Source organism: Fulmarus glacialis, unplaced genomic scaffold (genome assembly GCF_000690835.1).
Source record: "Fulmarus glacialis isolate BGI_N327 unplaced genomic scaffold, ASM69083v1 scaffold12939, whole genome shotgun sequence".
In the NCBI taxonomy this organism is placed as follows: Eukaryota; Metazoa; Chordata; class Aves; order Procellariiformes; family Procellariidae; genus Fulmarus; species Fulmarus glacialis.
Window position 1 is genome coordinate 8,241 of NW_009235269.1, and position 15,712 is coordinate 23,952.

Below are 15,712 nucleotides of genomic sequence, written 5' to 3' on the forward strand. Positions count from 1 at the left end.
CCAACTGAAATTAAATTAAAGCAGTCAAGCAATTAAAAGCTCCTGAAGCAACATGTTAGCTGATCCTATATGCATGACAATTAGTTTTAACCGGTTTTGCTGCTGTCTCAGATCTCACTCACAGCCACTTTTCTGCAGTTCCATTAGCAATGAACTGCAATCTAACAGAGGTAAGTAACAAAAGAGAGCAAATTGCAAGTCTTAAATGTATTTTGATTTTTAAAGTTACAGAATCTATTCTAAACAATGCAAAGTTTGACTCAGCTGTACAGATTAACTCTGCACTTTTGGCTACAGAAAATTTTAAAAGTGTGGTTTATTTTGTATTTATGTATGAAGTAACAAACTTTGTATGTTGTGGTACAACCTCTATAAAAACTTACGAAAGGCTGATAAAGACCAGGCCAAACCGCAGCACATAAAGTGTAAGTAAATACAAATTTAGGTATTTATCATATTTTCTGGACACACCAAAGTCTAAGACACTTCTCTCCTCCTCCCAAAAATTCAGAAAGGAAGACAGCATCTTTTATAGAGAAGAAATACAGTTCTTAGCTTCAGGTCTCCAAAGAGTCATGATACAGTCCCGTATCCGTCTGGATAACCATGCAGAGCATCATTTTTTCACACACTTGTCACCACGGTCTGCTCACATCATAATACTGCTGCTACTGACGAAGCCCCTATATTCCTTTCTGACTTTTGTGTAAGTTTAAAAGTCTAAATCAAAAGGTTAGTGGACAAAGTAGTATTAAATTTTATTATTTCTGAAGATGAAAACTAAGGGACCTATGCTCCCTTAACAATTATTTTCTCCACATGGGGGGAAATGTTATTGTTTTGCTGGAGTTGAAAATGTGTAAATTTTTAAATAGTAAAGGCAGGACATAAACAACTAAGAGAATATTTTTACCAATCTAGTTTTCCTTTTAAATAAAAAAGACCAGAGAAGTGACTTGTTTCATAGCCCAATGCGATAAAAAAAATCAAGTATCCCTAGAGGTTGAACCCGTTACTTTGTAGCTCTAGTCTTCTGCTTGCCTTAAGCCCTGAAATTTCAGTCTGTTCAGAAATTCACCTTTTAGTTCACTGCACAGCCTGCTGCTACCTGAGCAACCTGATCTAAGTTGGCCTTGCGCTAAGCAGGAGATTGAAACGGATGACCTCCAGATGTCCTCTTCAACCTAAATTATTCTGTGACTCCATACAACTTGAAAGGATGCTTTACAATGCATTTAGAACATATGAATATTCTTGGTAGGGACCCACACTTCTTTTATCTCAAATTCTATGAACCAACATAAATCTGTTCAAAAGCTAGTAAGACTAGAACTAAGCCCAAAATCACCACAAAGAGATACAAATAGCATCAATATCACTTTAAGAGCAACTGGGAGATGGATATTGAGAAAACTGCAGAAGCTTCAGTTGGCAACTCATGTCCGTTGCTCCTACACGTTGTAAACAACGCGTCTGTCTTCTCCACTCCCTTCAGCACTCGTAAGTATTTAACAAGCACCTATCACCACATCTATTTGGATACTCCACAGCAATCAAGGTTTAACTCACAGCTGAAACCACTCCTACACAGGTCAATCAAGTAGTAGCAACCTCTTTTCTTTTTTCCAGCTAGAACTCATGGATGCCTCCTCAATAATTAAGCTATTCTTTAAATTAGTGTAAATGCCCAGGTCTACCCTTTCTTTTTACCTGGGGAATCAGCAAAATTTGTACTTTTTTTCTTAGAATCACAGAATAGAATCACAGAATATCTCTAGTTGTAAGGGTCCCATCAGGACCATCAAGTCCAACTCCCTGCTCCTCACAGGAACACTTAAAACTAAAACCATATGACCAAGAGCAGATGCTCCTTGAACTCTCACAGGTTGGTGCTGTGACCGCTTCCCTGGGGAGCCTGTTCCAGGGACTGCAAGCTATCAGTGAAAAGCAAGTTCTGGATGCTTTGTACATTTAGTTTCTTCCTACTATGGCAAACGCAGCTAAGGAAGCTCTTAAAAAATAAGCCATTTCTGAAATACAATTTTTAATTTTTGTATACTTTTATGTTTAAAATCCAAATGTGTTTTCTCCTGAAGCAAGAGAGCCATCAATAATAGATGCAAACAGGCCAGACTGGTGGTCCCAGACTGAATTTGGCCCCTTACATGTCACTCCTGGCACCCTCAATTTCGTGGAAAGATAACACAGCTTTTAGAAGTGCATGAGATGTCAAAACCTCCTCTTGCACATACCTGTGACCAGTTGTTTAGACCCACAAGCTACTGTTGATTTTACACAGCCCAGGATAGACATTCCTAAGCTGCCATTCAGTTCCTACCACTGAAAAAGCTGAACCGTCTTGTTTGAAAGTATGTACAGTAGCTGCAGAGAAGTCAGTGTCAGAGTTGTAAGTTTACCAGATAGTTTACAACTTAACATGATTTCATCAAAGGCTGAAAGTAAGTTTACAAAACCAGTTCCATTTCCAAATGGAGAAAAAAAAGGTGTATTTTCATGTCACATCTGCTGGCTGCACATCAACAACATGAACAACTTCACATGCTTACTAAAGTCACTGCATTTATACACGCACTGGATATATGTACACGTATGTGTATTTCAAACTACTGTGAAGGAAGTACAATTCTTCATTTGTGATCCATCACCAGCGGGTGGATTCCCTAGCTTTTCCTGCCTGCGTTTCTCTGTCTTACATTGGCGAACAGAATAAGCCTCCCCTATTTCGTATACGATAACCTTGGAAGCTGTGGATAACATGAAATTCTAAACTTATTTCAGAAAAACAAACTGATCTAGTCTTGGAATCAATATATGAGAGTAGGGGCAGAATCTCAAAAAGAAACTGGAAGATCAAAGCTGAAAACCTAGTCTTCAGCAAAAGTTTGTGTTTACGTGAGCTGCAACGTAAAAACCACTTGATTAATCAATTTCACTCAACCATGCTATGTGGAAAGTAGAGTTTTGTTCCTATCTATGTGCATAAACGCATCTGGATTTTAAAATTAAAACCATTCCATAGGTCTAGGGACAAAGCACAAGCCATACTCACTTCCACAGAGCCATGGACAATATAATAGCAAGACTTGCTTAAATAAATGAGGAAAAAGAATTGGCACAATTTAGCATGTTTTGGTCCTCCATTTTCTTTGCATTGCAGCAAGTTTTTGTTTTGTTTTAAATTTTTAGTTCTTAAGATAACCTACCTGAAACTGTATGAACCCTTTAAAAATGAAGTTATGCAGCAAAAATGTAAGTTGAAAACCTTTCAAATGCAAGTTCTTACAACTGACTGCATTTTTTTATTGCAGCAGCTAACATTATCACGAAAAACTTCAGAAAAATATTAATATAAACGTACATAGTTTATAAAGACGAAAATAGCTTTACTAACCCTTTTGTAAACATACAGCTTTCAGCAAGGGCCAGCACAGTCATTATTCAAACTCCTCTTAACCAGGCCTGCTCATTTGCTGTGCTCTCTTAATCAGCTCTGCACTGCATATATCTCTATAAATAGGTAAGTTAGTCTAGGAAAAGCCAACCTCACATATTTGGAGTGGACTTCACACCTTCACACGTCAAGACAAAAAGCAAACCACTGTGCCAGTGCAGTGCAAATTACTACACACATGCGAGATAGCAACAATTTGTTGATGAAGGCACTCTTGTATTATGAACAAGTCTCCAGAGGTGTGATTTTTCCAAAAACTTATAATTTTGACTAATCGGGAGATTTTCACAAAAGCAACAGAACTTTACCCCTACAGAACCACAATGCTCGCTCCTCCTGCAAAATACCATGCTCCTGTGCCAAAGGATGAGAACTCATGCTGTTCCAGAGACAGGAGAAAGATAAAAAGTCACCAGAACTTAACACAATTGACACATGTAATTCTTAAACCTCATTATTGGTAACAGCTGAATTGCTATGGCTGAAATAAAAAAATAAAACATCAACTATGTGAGGATAGATATACAAATCCTCTTGCATAATTTGATTTTCATAAATGACAATCTGCTTTATTTTTACCTCATGCAACTCTTGAGAACAAATTTTTAGATAATCTGCATGGTATTTCAATGTAGGTATTTAAGCAATAACTCTATAGTACAAAGAGTATATAAAATACCGGTTAAACCAGGTTTGTGTGGAAGCAAAAAGAATTGTATTTTACACAAGTGAAAACTCAGAGAGAGACCTAAAATCTCTGTAACTGACAGAGAAATAAAAAAAAAATTATTCAAAAAAATTATTTTCTCTTGGGACCAGGTACCAGACTATCAGTTCCTTACTCTATGTGTTTACTTGCGTGCATGCGCACAAACATCTGGTTTCTTTGAAGCCATAAAATTCTTTTACTTCATCTACCTCTATCTTTCCTCCTGCTTTGAATTTTATGAATGTAGCACTAGTCACATACATTTGATATTTAATTCTAAATAATATTATCTGCAACAGTTTGAGAGCGCCTTATTTAAGTTAACTTCCGATTCACAGATAGTCATTATAAGAAATAAAGCTGGTAAGGCTCACTACCTTAAAGTCTTCCTATATTATATACATTTCCAAACAAAGTGGGCAAATCTACCACACCTCTACTGCTTTTGGAAGGCTTGCAATATTTTGTACTTTCCCAAGACCTTACACTCTTGAATTTGGTAGACTGCACAAGTACTTCGGGTTTTACTTGAAAGAACCACAACGAGCTTGAAATATTAATATTAATCAAGTTCAGACAAAAGGCTTGGAACAAGGAAACAAATAAGCAACCTGTTAAATACTTCATTTATTTGTATTTTGAATAAATGGATGTTATTATATATCTACTTGGCATTGTCTAAGATGTTATCATCTGGCTGTTCCATTGCTAAATCATTCACTTGAATGTAATCTGATGAGGAGGCTCTTTAACCCAAGCCACTAACTTTCTACTAAAGCAGATGAGGAATGTTCACATCACTCATTCCACCAATTCTGTTATAAGTGTGTTAACCTTCAGCAAAGAATTAAAAAAAAAATGGGAGTTTGCATGTGGAACAGCTACTTTACAACTGCATGGACTGTTCCCCAAAATACCAGAATCTGTGAAACTAAACTATAATGCTGTTATTTTTCATGTAAAGTGCTGAGGAGACTATTAATGTCATTTAGATCCTTCTAAAAGTGGGTCCTGGGTTTAAAATTCAGCCATTTTAGAGTCACTGAGAGAGCTGTTACTTGATGGCTAAACTTCATGTAAATAAACGTGAGCTACGTAAAATATACTAGACACCCTTTTTCTACTTGGAGAAATTTCTAGAGCAAACAAGTCCTGGCCATGGACTGTATGAGTTCACTCTGATCCTCTGAGGTAGTCTCTCTGCTTGGAAGAACAGGAAACATATATTCCACCCTATTTCAATGACAATTTTGATTTATCGGTCCAAAAGACTACTACAAAAACGTATTTTTTTATTAGCCCTATACTCACTCAGTGCCCTTAAAAAATTAACAAAAAAATTCTAACGGAAAAGCAATTCATATTGCAGCCAGACACATGTTGGGATGAAACATCAACTTATAGACAAGTAATTAAATCTGTTTTCAGGATTATTATAACTTGGATGAAAAAATAAAGTCCTTTTTTTAAAAAAAAATCTCCCTGAAAAAGTTCTAAAGCCAAATTTTAACTCAAACCCACTCTGTTTAAAGTTAAATTATTTGCTAGGATTTACAATAAACATGCTGATAGAATAATTTTTAAAGCTTAAGTGTGTACCACCAAAAAAGGGAAGATACCTTTTTTTCTTCTCTGAAACTCTTCAGTACCTGTTATTCTGCTATCCATTTAATTCCCTGTGAATCACACAACAGAAGGAAGCTACAATTGAGTGTAAGTAACTTATTTATTTTGAAGGGAGGAATGTATATGGTCTAGTAAGTTTATGATGACAAAAGAAGATCTGCATCTTATCTCACCAAAAGTTCAACCTCAGGAGACTGAAATGTTTGCCAGCAGATTCTAAATCACACAGACACCAATGAATGTAGATCTTAATTGTAGAGGTTAGCTGACCAGAAGTTTCCACTACCATTAATGAGCTAAACTGAAGAATATCGATCAGATGTTTTCTGTCCTAACAAACAGAAGATTTCACCAATCACAGGTCTGGAAACATTTCAAGAAGGAGATGAAAGGTTTCCAAACCCAAACTAATCCCTCAATTTCAAGAGAAATGCACTTAGTATAAAGCTTTATTAGCAAATACTTGCAATGATAAAATTAGCTTAAAAAATTAATGTTATTGCCATAAAGGGACTGTAAAACAATCCACTGGGGAATGAATCGGAGATAGCAAGGCTGGGGGGGAAATGAGGTAAAAAGTCGACAAGGAATTGGTTGATAACACTGTGAAGGCAGATTGATTTTGAAGAGATAACATGCAACTAAAAAAGAAAAAAAAAATCTTGTACTTAATGAACTGAAAGAACAGTTAGATCCATCTCCCACCAGAAGTTCCACATGGACAGTTCTCCCATCCTCAGAAAGACTACATACGGACTTCTTCCCAGCTTCAGAAAGTTGAATAACTTTAACAGACATTCACAGCTCAAGCCCCAAACCCTTATCCATAAGTAACTAAGTAACATGTATGAGTTGATCAGAGTTTTTATCACCAAGATTAAAAGAGAAATTTCATCCACCAATTTCTATGTGAAGGCATAGAAATTTACTGCATTCCTTCCTTAATAATCAGTTCCACCGTCACATAATCCCTCTGTTGACAAAGAAATACTTTTTCTCTCCTATTCAAATCTTGGTAACTTCTGATCACTGGATCTAGTTATGTCTTTAACAATTTTCAACTGTCAGACATTTTATCTTCATTTCAATATATCTTTACTATCGCCAAGTCTCTTAATATCCTATTCAACAAACTGAAGCATATTCAGCTCCTTGAGATTCTATTAAACAAAGTTTCAGGATTCTCCTCTTACATTTTTCCTTTCGCTGTCTTTCAACATCCTTTTTAGGCTGCTGTCATTGGAACTAGACACAGAACTCAACTGCAGTCTCAATGGTAACTGCTGAAACAAAACATTAACATCATACCCTTTACCAACATCATTAGTAAAAGTTAATTCTCTGTGTGCTAATGGATTTTTAAAAGATGTGTATCTGCTCTTCCACAGCTTCATACTAAGAGCTTATATACAATTAACTCTACATAACTTTCAGGAAACAGATCTAATTTTGAAAATATTCTTCTCCACTTATGACCTCACATGTTGTTGTCTTCACCCAGTTTACTAACCAATCTGTTTTCATTATCAGTCACTAATACTTAGTGTTCAGGTTCGACTAGAAATAGATTCACACTTTCTATGATAAAATATGCTTTAATTAAAATAATTTATAAAAATATAAAAGTTTTTAGACAATAATCTAATCTTAAGAAACTGCTTTAGAAACATGTTGTTTTAATTATTTCAGATTACCAGTTTTAAGATCTCTTCCTACTAGCCAGTCCAGCCGATATATGACAAACATCTCACACGTATTTACACGATTATTCTTTAAAAGTCACAAACAAAACTCACCGGAAGTAACAGAAAAAAATTCAACAGATTTTGGATTTAATTTATTGCTTGTAACTACTAATGGCTACTACACAAAAATTTATAAAATGTTTGATTAAATAAACAGAGAAGTTTCTCTCACAAAAACCCATACAGAATTTCCATTATATTCTATCCCACTTGCGAAATGGGACTTAATCAGCCTTAAACGGAGTTTTCTGAACTGAAAGCATTTCCAGACCAACCATCACCCAGTGAAACCATATACCTTTGAAAAGACTACCAATTGAGAAATACAACTTCAGACTCTTCCAATTCATTTCATGAAAAACAAAAATCACCCGACCTATATCTCTTAGGTGCTAAACAAGTAACTTATCAGTGGGATTTTAACAAAAACATATATTTATATAACATGAGACCCTGGTAAGAGTAACAATTTTAAATTTCATTACGCAAACAATGAAGTAACCTGGCATTCCAAATGTCAAAAAACCCAAAGCAAGTATTTTCCCAGAATTTTGATCTATAGGATATTAACTATCATTAGTCATTACTGCATAACTTTAATACAGAATCAGATTTGAACATTAATCATGGCAATTTAATTTTATTTTCTTAGACAAAATACATATTTTATCTTTGTAAGCAAATGTGCCAAAATAAATTCCTGTCTACCCTACTTTACTTTCTCATTATCAAACAAAAACACTGGAGTTTAGTTTAGTAAGGCGATTGTACTTCCCATTATTACTAGAATAATCAGAGAATTCTGGTCATTCAAGTAAGATGCATATCTCATAAGAAAATAGTCCTTTAAATTGAGTTATAGGTTAAAATAACCAGTGAATACTTGAGAGGAAAGGATTTCATCTTCATATAATAAAAGACATAATCAATTCTTCATGGGAGAAGACAGGAAAGGAAATTGACAGAATGAAAGGTACTTGTGGAACAAAATCATCACAATGGAAGTGTTTGCTCAACAATCTCTATATGACCCAAAACCATGTGAAGTTTCCTATCAGCTTTCAAAATGGCAAATTCCTGTCTACCTCCCTATCTGATACCAAGCTGAGCTGACAGAAATACTAAGACTTCCAGTCTCCCATCATTTCTATCCTGCCAGAAGTTACTTACCCGTCAGATATGCTAATGGGGCTGCTCAAAAGTATTATCTAACCCATCTCAGTCGAAGTGAGCCAAGGCCAGGAAAGATGTAATAATTAAACAGTTTTTCCAATCTGTCTCATTTTGACAGAAAGGGGTTAGGGAACAAGTCCCAGGGAAAGCTTATCCATATAAACTAAGTTGTGCACAATACAGGTGAGAAGTGAAATACTAAGTGTTCTGGGACAAGAGAAGCAAATATATGCACTGAAACTACTGCCTTCCCATGCTAAGCTAAAAACATTGTGACTGACTAGAAACAGCCAACTTACTTTGAAAAGGCTGTCCCTTCTTGCTCCGCTCACTGCACAGTTCTAAAAGGAGCAAATTGTTCAGAAAGCACTGAAGTACTGTGAATATTTAAATTCTGTGCTTGCCAGATAAACCAATCAATTTTTTTTAATGTGTATTTTCATCTGACTTTCAAGTTTCTTGCCGTAATAAAAAACAACTTTATCCTGGTATGACTAAAAATAAATCACTGAACAGAACTGTATTCTTTTATGTTCTAAATTAATTCTGAAAATTTGCCTAAACTGGAATATTGTCCTGGGAAAAAAGTATCTCAAAAATTTTGAAGAAAAATTTTCAAACTTCAGAATTTCATCTTCATTTGGAGTATTTCACATGAAATGAATATGTATGTGTATACATACCTATATACCTATGTGCCCGAAATGACTTGGCAAGAATTATTTTTTTTCCTAGGATGGAAGTCCAAGGCATACAAACCACTGGCAAATTCAGTTGTTTCACCTCAATATTATTTGCATTCCCCACCCTATAAAGCAGTACAATGCAACTAGATACAACTCAGGGTGACCTTTTGGGGGAGTAACAACTTTGGACCCCAGAGCAGGTCCTACACTCTATAGCATGCAGCTTGTTTTAAGAAGTAAATCTAGAAACTAGAATCACAAGAATCACAAAAGTGCAAACCTAAGATTTTGAAATTAAACAAAAGATTTTTAAATGATCCCCTAGATAAAGGTGAAACATTAGTAATTATTTTTAAGTGTGCTTTGCCAACTAGTCTTCAAATTTGTGAAGACAGAAGCAGTGTTGAAGCTTAGGTTCTAACGAAAGTTTATACAAACATCTTGGTAGTAGCCTTGGCATTGCTATCTTAATGCTCTCAGCAGTTTTCAAAGCTGCACACTGATCAGTGTTAACCGCATTTATTACACATAAAATGTTTAACGCGCTGAAGGTGTTAAGAGTAACAATATTTATCCAAAAGCTTTCTTTAGTGTTGTAGTTTGTTTGGTGCTTTTAAACAAAAAAAGGTTGGTATATGTAACAGGTTTTTATTTCTTCTAATTTATTTCTTCAAATACATTATTCACAAAATCTACAAATTCTGCATAACAGCAAGACAATATAACTACACTTATACCGAACTGCACAAGTCCAGATTCTGCTCTCACCTATGTTTTCATATGCACAGTATTATTGATACCTAAAACGTCCAAGAAAAGTAAAATTATAACTTCAGTTCTCCAGTTGTCAACCAAGCTATTCCAGGCCTTAACAGAGTTCAGACAAACTCCAGGGTAATATTCACTTAAAGTGTAATCAGCTTAGACTGAGAGGCTATCAACCTAGAGTGAGTAGACAGTACGTAACCTGAAGATTAGATGCTAGAAATCCAGGAGAAATGCCACGTTATCCCAGTTTCACAGCCAGCGGAGCTGTCCTTCACAGTGCATGGCCAAGCAGGCTGGAGATACCTCATCTCACGCTCTCCTAAGAACATACTACCATGGGAAAAAAAAAATCTAAGGAGCAAGTATGTGAACTGTAGTACATGACTTTGCTCTAAAGCTTAGGGGGCACAGACCTCATCAAGTGAAGGGCTGAAGGGAGCTTGCCAGTTCAAGACAAGCAGAATGGCATCGTGGGAGAAAGAGCAGCTGATTGCTCTGTGGACAGGAAAACTGACTGCTGGCCATCTTCAGCAGTACTATTCCAAACCCTGCTCAAATCTCTTCTCTGTCAAGTTATCAAGCCTTTATACAGTTCTGGGCCTAACTAGAGGAACACTTGCCAGAAAACCACGGTCATGAAGAAGTCATATACTGATAGCTGCCACCTACAGACATAGAAACAAGGCAGCCAATGGGAGGGAGACGAGACAGCAGCTATTCTAGATGCGAACTTGGTTAATAGGATGGAATTGGTTAACATATAAAAAGTGACAGATAGCTGAGATAAAAGTGATCACGAAACAGCACTGTTCACTAAGATGTATCAAATTTCAAAAGCCACCACAAGTAGTATCAAGGACATAATAGATGTCCTAAAGGAGAGAAAACTCTTCTAAACAGCAATGCTTGCAACTATTAGATGGAAGTTATGCAAAACTATCTACACCACTTATCCTTCACAAATTATATTTTGCATGCTTGAAACTGCAAATCATATTTGCAAATTTAATTAAGCTTATTGTCAACTGTTCCATTAAAAAAGGTAGTTAAGCTACCATTGTCAAACAGTTAGTAGTTTTAACCTGAAAAGAAGGACTTTAACAATGTATTCAGTTTTCCTTTCTGAACAATCCCTATGGTCATCACTTATTCTAATTCACATGACAAGTGGCAGAAACCTGTCTCTTTCTTTTTCATTAAGACACAGAGAACGTTTACTAAGCAACAGTATGTGATTAAAAAAAAACATTTAACACCCTATCTCATGGAGCAGAGTAGCTTCATATTTGAAACATACATTTGACAGAAGTCTAAGGATGAAATTGTACCTTAAATGCAAAATTTTATTTCCGAAGATTTGAAGCTACTTCACTGAAATAACTCCATCTATTTAATTGGAGATAGATCTACATTGAAGCACAGTTTATCCCTAAATAATGTATTACAGAGGTCATTTGGTGATGGCAGTCAATATTCTCTAAGATACCTTTTAAAGAGTATGAACATTAACTTAACTTACTAGAGGGTGAGAGAAGGAAGACTTGAGATAGGAATTTTCTATAGTAAACCAGCTGTTAAGCAACCACAGCCCTAGCTGCAATGACAAATCACTAAGTTCAGGACTGCTAAATTTCAAGTTTGGCTGCGGTTCTACTTCTAAAAGGAAAAAATAGATGAGAGTAGGGACACAGAACACCTGTTGCTGGAACATTTAGTATCACTGAGCTTTATTGCTTATTCATACAGCACTACCTATCACATTTGTGATAAGAAACATCCAAATAACAAAAACAATACTATCCGTTTCCTCTTCCTCCTTTGTTTTAACATAGAAGTCAACTGATATTTTGGAATTATATAAACAAGGAGTTAGTTATGCCTTAAAACACAGGGTATTTTCTTAGGTCACTCTGTTCAGGTGTATTTCCAAAGAGCAGAATAATTTTTAAAGTCTTTCTCATTTTCAAAATTTTCTTTTGCTTTTAGGCAATGCATTGATGTTGGCATTTCTGTTACTGCAGTTCTGTAGATATGCTCAACATACTGCTGATAAATTTACAGATCCTTACCTTAATAAGCTTATGTTCTAAATAAGCCTGAATAATGTGGTAAAGGCATTATGAAAAAGACAAAGACGATGTTGATCACTGTTTCTTAGCTTGACCTAGAATGGCAAGGAGTACATGCAATTAAAAGGGACTGCTCTTTCAGGAATAGCTGTGGGGTATTTAAAGTTCTAGGCAACATGTAGCCATAAATGAAAAGATAGCCTGTGCAAGAAGAAAGTTTAAATCAAGTTACTACCAATACTGAAAATGTATGAATGCTTTAAAAACAGTGAAAGGTTGGTATGAATTATCAACAGCCAAATTAGTGAAAATTGAAATTATCATATCTGTAAGTCAAACTTTTAAAGACAGGATTACTGCAGTTCCATGGAGAATACAATTGAGTTTCTACGTCTGTCTTTTCTTTTGATACAATTTTATTCTAATCACTTGAAATGTTGGAAAGCTAAAAGCAACATTATGCAGTTCTGAGAATATATGCACAAGATTTAACGTAGTTAAAAAAATACATTCAAATAAAGAAGTCCTTAGCTAAATCTCTGGGTTAATTAGTGTTATTCATCCATACACTTAAGGTTAATCATCAGAGTACTTACAGAACTGACAAATTTCTTACCTCCTTTTGCAACTAAAAGCTAACAAACTCTGAACAATCTGTAAAAGCCCAACAAAATTATTATTCCTCTCTAATTCAAGAAAAATGAAACTATCTGTTTAAAGATAATTTTTTTTTTAAAAAACTTGCTATAACATGAAAAAAAGAAACAGTATGGTATTGTATGTTTTAGCAAGCCATCATGTGGAATACTTTCAAGGAAAACAAAATTAAGTGAGATACTTAAGTTATATGTATTCACTAACAATCGCATAGGTGGACATGAACTTATACAAGTTAACAAGATGAGTTTTCAGACTTTTGCCAGGTCTAGGGTCTGGCTCATTCCAGTGTGTAAGTTGACCAGCTTCTGCTTCTCTCATATAGGAGTCAGAAGGAACTGTGTCTTTTTCTTATGTAGTCTTTTCTGAGTTCAACATTGTGTCCTTGAACAGTCATACAAAACACACTGAGACTCCCTGCTGGTAACCCATATATCTGCAGTCTGAAGTAATAAATTTACAAATAGCCTAATAACCACAAATTAGAATACGTTATAGTCAAAACCTACTTAGAGGATTTATTTTTTTAAAATGTAGAATGAATTTGAATGCCATGAATAAATCACAAGAAACAGACCATCTCTCAAAATATTTCTTTTACAATAGCAATTCTACTAATAAAATAGAATTTTATTAGTATTTTATTACTAAATGAAAATTAGTATTTCATTACTAAATGAAATACTAATTCATTTGAATTACATTTTAGTTCAGGATACTACTATAGCCCTAATCACCTGGAATCAAAAGAAACTATCAAGTGCATATAAAGACTATCCCCAAGTCAGAATTTCAGTAATAGCAGGTTAACATAAAAAGAAAAAGAAATATATATTTAAAATATTTTAAAAGCATTTATTTAAAACATATTTAAAATGTGTTATTTTCCTTTGAATCCACAAGTCTGCTTGCAAAGTTTGCTTTTTAACTTCTTTATGCATCATGAAACTCCTGCTTTCAACATATCAATGGAAACTGCAATCTTCTTTCCTTACCTTATTTTTAAACTGTATGCAAGTGACAACCATTCAACTTAAGAAACAGACAATGCAAATGCTACAGTAGTCAGATAAAATATACTCCACAATTTGTAAATAGTTCTAAATTCAGTTTATGAATGATCATTTTTTCTAGAGGTGGTGCAAATGTTATCTAGAAGTACAGAATATATAGAGTAGGATTTAACAGTACATTAACACCCACAGGTGCTCCCCTGTGTCTTCTTCTCCTTCAACCTCAGACACTAGCATTGAGCATGCCTCAAGGATTATGACACACGTGCTTCAACTGTTACTTTCAGCAGCTTTCAAACTCGTAGATGATAAACTGAAAACCCTTACACCTTTTCTTACAAGCATCTTTAAAAACAGATGTTTGTTCTGGCAACCAGGTCTGGAGTACACAGAAGCTCTCCACACAGAAATACTGATCAAGTGAATGAAGTCTCTATTTAAGCGCTAACACTACCTTGCTTTAGTGTTCCGTGTGATGTCCAACAGAGACTAAAGCCAGCAAAACTGGAAGATGTTCAACCTTCCTTCATGCCTATTAAAAGCAACACTGGTTTCATTCTCCTACATCCACACACTCAGGACTGACCCTCCAAAGGGTCCCATTTTGGTGTTCAGTGTTAGGTGTCCTTCCCCCCACATGCCAGTTGTGGCAGCTCCTTTTCCAATGTGACGATTAAATCTCAACATCTAGAGATACAGATAGCAACACATTCCCTATTAAAAGTTCCAGAGCAGTCACCATAATTCAAGTAATTTGATCTTACATCAATGTCTAGTACAAATTTTAGAACAAAACTAGCAGAAATCTGCTGCAAAATTTCCAGAGCTCGTCTTCACTGTATACAAGAGCAGCAGTGCACTGTCAGGATAAAAAACTTTGAGATGAGTAGGTGTTTGATTTCACCTTTTCCTCTGATGTGCAATACTGTAAAGCTTTTCACTTCTCCTCTTATGGATATAGATCTTCTTGATCATGTATAACAGAGAGGAACATGTCGAGGACTGTTAATGCCAAATCACATCCATGTATAACGTCAGGAATGTAAAATTGGGTACAGGCAGGTCTCCTGCCCTGTAGAAAGACTGATTCAGGACTGGGAGACCTTTTTTTTTTTTTCAAACTAGATGAAACGTTCTTACCTGAAATCTCTATGTACCAAAGCCACACAAAGCTGTGCTACTCACTAACAAACCTTTATACAACATAATTAATGAAAACAACACTTTTATTTATCTTTTTGAATTAAGTTTTCCAAGCTCACTAGACATCGGCATAATCAGGTGACCCTCCCTACTCAAGTTCAACAGGCTCAGTGTGAGTCAGCAGTGTGCCCTGGCAGCCAGGAGGCAAACCGCACCCTGGGAAGCATCAAACACAGCATAACCAGCCGGTCAAAAGAGGTGATTATCCCGCTGCATTCAGCGTTGGTACGGCATCACTTTGAGTACTGTGTGCAGTTCTGGGCCCCACAATTTGAGAAGGATGTGAAGGTCCTTGAATGCATCCAGAGGAGGGCAACAAAGCTGGTGAAAGGGCTGGAAGGCATGTCCTGTGAGGAGCGGCTAAGGACTTCGGGCTTGCCTAGTCTGGAGAAAAGGAGGCTGAGGGCGACCTCATTGCTCCCTACAGCTTCCTGAGGAGGGGAAGTGGAGAGGGAGGTGCTGGTCTCTTCTCCCTGGTATCCAATGACAGGACGCCTGGGAATGGTTCAAAGCCGTGTCAGGGGAGGTTTAGGCTGGACACTAGGAAGCATTTCTTTACCAAGAGGGTGGGCAAACACTGGAACAGGCTTC